This window comes from Dipodomys ordii, unplaced genomic scaffold (assembly GCF_000151885.1).
Source record: "Dipodomys ordii isolate 6190 unplaced genomic scaffold, Dord_2.0 Scaffold52, whole genome shotgun sequence".
In the NCBI taxonomy this organism is placed as follows: Eukaryota; Metazoa; Chordata; class Mammalia; order Rodentia; family Heteromyidae; genus Dipodomys; species Dipodomys ordii.
Window position 1 is genome coordinate 2,138,861 of NW_012267268.1, and position 6,928 is coordinate 2,145,788.

Sequence of the window (6,928 nt, forward strand, 5' to 3'; positions counted from 1 at the left end):
CTTGCATGCTCGAGGCCCTGGGTTCGATTCCTCAGCACCACATAAGCAAAAAGAAAAAAGCCGGAAGTGGCGCTGTGGCTCAAGTGGTAGAGCGCTAGCTTTGAGCTGAAGAGCTGAGGGACAGCGCCCAGGCCCAGAGTTCAGGCCCCTCGACCGGACCCAAAAAAAAAAAAAAAAGAAAATATTTTAAACTATTCCTATTTTTATTTTAAATATTTTAAACTGTTTCAATTTTTATGTTTTTCTTTCATATTCTGCCAAGATGTATAATTTTTCTTTTCAAGAAATGAATATAAAATATGACATGTTCCAAGTCCTGTAATAATCCAGCTAAAGCTTAATGACACAGATTTGTGTCTCATTTTTCATAGGTCACATGAAAATTATTTTTCTGGTATCAGTAACTAGAGTTGCTACATAAAAATTCAAATGCCAAAAATTTAACATATGAATATAAAACAAATCTCTAGTGAGACATGACTATAATTCTCTTACTGAAATAGATGTCTTTAATACTCACTCACTGTTAGCAGTTGTTTGAACACCTGCTAATTATGGTACGTTCTCTAAAGTTCCATAAAGAACAAAGGAAGATGGCACAAGAGCTTCCATGTAGCCATGTTCTTATCAGTGCATCATCAGTTGATATCATGTTGATATCAGTGTATCATATTGATAACAGTGTATCATCACCATTCCCTGATCTACTCATGAAGAGAAGTGGTATAGGACAGGCATCTAAATGATCCATAGCCAACTAAAGCAGAAATCTCAAGAAATAAAACCACAGTGCAATTATAACAACACACTTGCTTTTAAAATATTTTCTCTCCCATCAACCAATACACATTACCATGATTGAGATAACAGGACTATTTTTGTATTATGTGCTCATTTTATTGTTCGTCATAAGAACAATTTTTCAGGGAATTATATATTTAAAACATTATTATTGTATTTCTCTTTATCATTATAATGACAGAATTATACTAGGAATAGAACATATTTCCAAATGACAAAAATGCATAATCATTTCCTTTGACAAGAAGTTTATAAGGAGAGCATAATATGAAAAGTGAAAGTTACATGCATTTTTCTGGCAAATATTTCAATGCACAGAAAATTGGGGACCATTAATCTGTTTTCATATAGGCTTAGGCTGGACTCTCGTGGGATTTGGAGGATGTCGTATTCTATATTTGTTTCTTTCTCAAGAAGAGAAAATTATTCATCTGGTGGAACGAGGAAGAAAACAAATTGAAATTACAGGTGTATCACACCAAACTAAATAAAGAAGCATTCTCCAAGCAAGTACTATTAATACCCATTTTCAACTATCATCTGATCCAATCTACATTAATTAATTATGCACAGTGGTTGCCTACTTTCAGAGGAAATCAACATGTGTCCTCATAGGATAAAAAATATTTTTCATAATCTTAGCTATTCAGGAGCTGAGATAGAGAATTGCATTATAAAACAATCTGGCTAGGAAAGCCCATGAAACGCTCATCTCCAAATAGCCAATGAAATCCCAGAATTGAAGCTATGCCTCAAGTAGTAAAACACTAGCCCTGAGTGAAAGGCACAGTGACCAGGCTCTAAGTTCAACTTCAAATGCAGTCATACAAAAAATAATTTTCAGTGTAGCTGATATTAAAGGCATAGTGCTCCCATGTCAACTTTGACATAAAGCAAAGAAGCATTTCTAAAAGTAATTACATTTTTCATGGAAAAATAGTGGGTAAATAAAATGCATACATATTTCTCACTTAATGACAAAAACAAAGATCAAGGATTCCAAAGATCAAACTTTATGTGAAGTTGAGTTCAGATGTTCTCTCCAACTTAAAAAATATATTCTATCTTTCTTGTAAGATTAATAGAGATCTTCTCTCTGTCAAGATATATTCCCTGGATATCTAGAGAAGTCTTGGGATTTAATCTTCTATGCCTGCCTTCTGATCATCAGATAAAATATCTACGGGAGAAAACTGTATCAGTGAAAATTGTATATTATTATTAATATTCTATATTTTTCTAAAGAACTTCAAAAGGTGTTGCAAAGTAGCTTCTTTGATTATACAGTTTTCATATAAAGAAGAATGTTGAAGAAACACAGTTTGTTTCAGGGAAGTTATAGATAAGATAGACATTGGTTGAGTAGAGTAGAATATATGGCACCTTCTCTGAATTTCCTTTACATAATAGGTAGTGATGAATATACAAACTAGCAATGTCTGGAAATCATTTGTGTTAGTCTTTCTCACATGTTTCATCTTGACCTTAATTATAAGTTAAATGGTGGACTCTAACAAGATATGCCCATGTCTCCATGCTTCAAAACTATAATTGAACATGCTTTACAAAGTGTCTTTGTGAATGTTAATTACAATAATGTCTTGACATATGATCACTCTGGATTATGAAGGCTCTAGTCCTAATAATTAATATCTTCATAGACAAACGAAACAGAAAAGGAGGCAGCAGTGTGGTGATAATGGCAGAGATTACACGGCTGCAATTTTGAGTCAAGGAATGTAAAGAATCAGCTGTAGGCACCAAAAGAAAGTCACAAAAGAATTTTCCACAGAACCTTGGAACGACTACTTTAGAATTCTGTCTCCTATAGTTGTTAGGAAACATGTTCATATTATTTTAAGCCACTCAATTTGCAGTAAGTTGTTATTTTAGTTCTATGAAACTAACAGCCTGTAACCCATAAAAGTTTAATTTAAATAAATGTATATTTCTTGTAGGGGAGTGGTGTTCATTGTGCATTGTGAGGTTTCCACACATGCAGTATTCTTTGATCCAATTTACCTCCTCTATCACAGTTTAGTAGTAAATACAAATACCTCAAGAAGTCACTTTTGGTGAAAATGATGAATCTCCTCACATGTTCAACTGTCTTAAACTATTAGGAAGCATTATTTGAAAAGTATGGTGATATTGCAAATGCATGGCTAGATAAGGAGAAAAGTCAAATGTTCTGACAGTATGGAGAAATAAAAAACATTCAAAGAGAAATGACCCATGTGGGGACAATGTCTTTAGATCCATCTAAAAGAAGAAACACTTTCACATTTGATTATGAAAATAGAACCATATAAGAATCCATGACAGCTGAGAACACAGACACACTGGGGTGTATGGGTGAAATCATCTGGTAGAAAGCACGGTGTGGTCCTGGGGAAGAACAGAGAAAGGGGGAGAAGCAAATTGTAATCACTGACTAATTTAGTTTCCATGTAGGATCAGCAAGCCAGGATTTCTCATGAAAATGGCAAGGGACTCAGGAATAAGAGTACAGATAATAGAATAGAACTATACCATTTCTGGCCCTTTCCCCCCTCCTTCTCTCAATATGAGAGTGTCTTTCAGATGGCTTAATGAATTCTTCAGAGATCTTGAGTGTTTTTGTTACCATTTGGGTTGTGGAAGAAGATGAAAGACCTCGAGAAAAGAGTGTGCTGTTTTCCTATTTGTGTTTATTTTAATGGTTTTACTGACAGGGACAAATACTAAGACCTGGTGTTTGTAGTTGTGTGTATGGTTTTCCACATGATTTAATAGTTGACAGCCACTCTGATATATCATTAAGATTAAGCTATGTGAAATATCCTTTCATTTCATAACCATCTTATTGCTGTTTTATGGAGCAGGTAGGTGGGAGAGGGATTGTGATCATTATGTGTTGGCATCACTTATATCTGCCTGATTAGGGTAATTTTCCATTAATCCTAAAACTTCCTCCTGGAATCCTAAGTGTCAGAGACAGGCATTGGATTACCCTCCTGACTACAATTTTCTACCAGTAGCTCAGCAAAAAGCATATGATCAAGAGAGAATGTTCAAGATGTATTGGCACATGGAGAGATTTAGGTTTTACCTCTTCCTTAGTATGTGAACTAACTATATGAGAGAAGTTTCTTGCCTGAAGAGAATCTTGGTTTCCCTGTCATTAAGAACAACAGACAGCTGCCAGGGAAGGAAAAATAAACCTTTTAGCGTTGATCTTATTCCTACTGTAGGTATAAAGAGATAGTCTAGGGCTGGTTTAAAAAAAAGCTCTAAAAAGTCACAGGAAACTTGTATCCTTGTATCTACCAAGCACTTTCCTTAGCAGATAACTCCTTGTCTTTATGAAACTTCACATTCCTGATGTCTCTATTATCACATGTACCCTCAATCAGGAGGCTAAGAAAGGGTACATTAGCACAGGTAAGTATAGAAGGGGACCTGGAAAATGCCTGAAGTCTTATTGAGGAAAATGTCTACCCAACAGTGTGTTGCTTATATCTCATATTCCTGATGACAATAAAAGTTTTTCTGAGAACACTTCTCCTAAACAAGAAGCTTCCACTGCTAATTAAAATACCAATATGGTAGTTATTCAAACAAGTCTCCCTTGAGAGGTGTCAAGTTCAGTTTCTGTATCGGCAGCTTAGTCTTTGCCCTTTCTTCAAGTACATCTGATAACTGGCTGGTATATCTGCTACTTTTCTTCTAGGTGTTGACCTTGTACAATGATTCTATCCTTCCTCTTCCCAATATGCTTATATTCATTTATTCATTCTTTCAACATTGATTATGACTCTACTTTGTGTCAGGTGCTAACCTGACTAGGATTCAATTATCTATTCAGAATCTACTAGAAGAAAACCATAGGCGAACACATACTCATGCATAAGCACTTGAGGAAGCAAGCATATGAAAAACTACACATGCACACACACACAAAAAAAACACAGAGATTTACTTAAGTTGAAATGGAGTCATGAAAGGAAAAGTTAAGACAAAGTGTCTTCCTTTACAACTTCTTCTCTCCTATCAACAATGACAATACTCTAAATTGTTACAGTATCTGTTTAATTTTCTTTTTAAAACTTTCATGTGATTGCAATCATATTGTACTTTGTTAGGCCCCTTTTGATAAAATTTTGAAATCAATCCATGTTATTGTTTGCAGCTGGAACTTTCTTTCATTTCTCTTTTAATACCTCAATTTATGACTGCTCCACAATTAATTTGTTTATATTGATGTTGATGGCATTTTGGCAGTTCCTTAAAAGTACACATATTTGTTATTGTTAATATATGTGCTTAATCATATTTGATGCATTCTAGGAACTGTACTGAGTATATTTTAATATGCATTTTTTTACATTATGTATCTATGGAAAATATTATTTATAAAAATACATTCCTCCATGAAATAAGAACTAATTGTTCTACATGATATTGGACATGATCACATTAGGTACTTTTTTCCCAGCTTCCTCAACTTCCACATCACAGTCTGACATTCTGTGCCTGTGTGTTTACATTTATTTCCTTTTTCATTGCAATTTTGAAATCCAACAAGGTGAAGACTTCTATTTCTAAATACCTTTCTCATGAGCTGGGTGCCTTTCCCAACAGTGCTGACATCCTAGTCTACAAAAATGCCAACATCTCTTTGGTCAACTCCAACAACAACTTAAGTAGTCTGCCACTTCTTTTTTTCTCTTTCATCTATTCTTTGTTAAACAGCCAATGAAATGTTTATATCTTATTTAGAAATGTTCCATGAGAAATGTTCTGTATAATCATGTTTTCAATTTTTTTTAATTTATTTTTTATGGCTTAACATTCGTTTTTATGGCTAAGTATCATTCCATTGTATAGAGATACCATTTTGTTTATTTATTTATGGGTATATATTTAGGTTATTTTTAATTTTAGGCTGTTGTTAATAGAGCTGCTTGGAACATCTGGGTACAGAAGGCTAAATACAAAAATTCATTTATCTAAAACATTCAGAATATGTAAATCAAGGGAAATAAGCAGGGTCAGAGAGGAAGAATGGAGATTATTGCTTATTTGAAATATTTATTTGAAAAACTTAAAACAAATCTTCTAGAAACTAAATGTAAATCATAGTAACATGATATTGTGAATGCCTTGAATGTGCTGAGATGCAATTTAAAACAGCAAGTTTTATGTTATATGCATTTTACTACAATGAAAATATAAATTATATTCTCTAAATGCACTAAACTCAATTGAAGTGTTTAAATGTGTGAATTTTATAATGGTGTATATATTAACGAAGCTATTTATTAAAAGCCCTGGATATTATTTTTATGTTATTTCAAATAAATCCTAGAGGACCTATCTTGGAAAGACCAACATCCAGACTTTTAACCCTCTATTAGTTCCTGCCTCAGGCCAGTATGGTGATATTTGCCATTCTCTCTGGCTAGAATATCATTCCTTGTGTTGTCTCCCCCAATGGCTGGCTAAGTCCTTCTTGTCCTCTATTTTTCACTTTAAGTCTCCTCTCTGCTGACAAACTGCCCTCCCTCAAACATTCATTCTGATTGCTCTAGCATGACTCCTATGGCATCACTTCTCCATCTCATTCCCAATTTATAGCAAACTTCAGTGTTGACATATTTAACATCTGTCTTTCCATCACTAGAGTATGAGCTCTACTAAGAGTGGAGATCATGCCTGATACTTTCATCACCAAGTTGGCACATAGCTAATGCTTAGAAATACTTATCCCAAAGTTCAACCATCAATACAAGCTGTTCAGTGGTTGACACTATACAGCAACATGTCAACAGATGCTCAGAAAAAAAAGGTCTAGAAACCTAGAAGGAGAAATCTTACATTCCCTGATGTACACAGAGTGCCATCACTTATAGTATTTGTACACATTTCATTATAACATACATATATGAGATAAACAGTAAATTACTATATAAACCTCTTCCAGTATTGCCTCTCTTCTGACTCCCCATCTAATGTCTTTTTTTTTGGGTGGGGGGGGTCCAGTCATGGGACCTGAACTCTGGGCCTGGGTGCTGTCCCTCAGCTCTTCAGCTCAAGGTTAGCGCTCTACCACTTGAGCCACAGCGCCACTTCCGGCTTTTTTCTT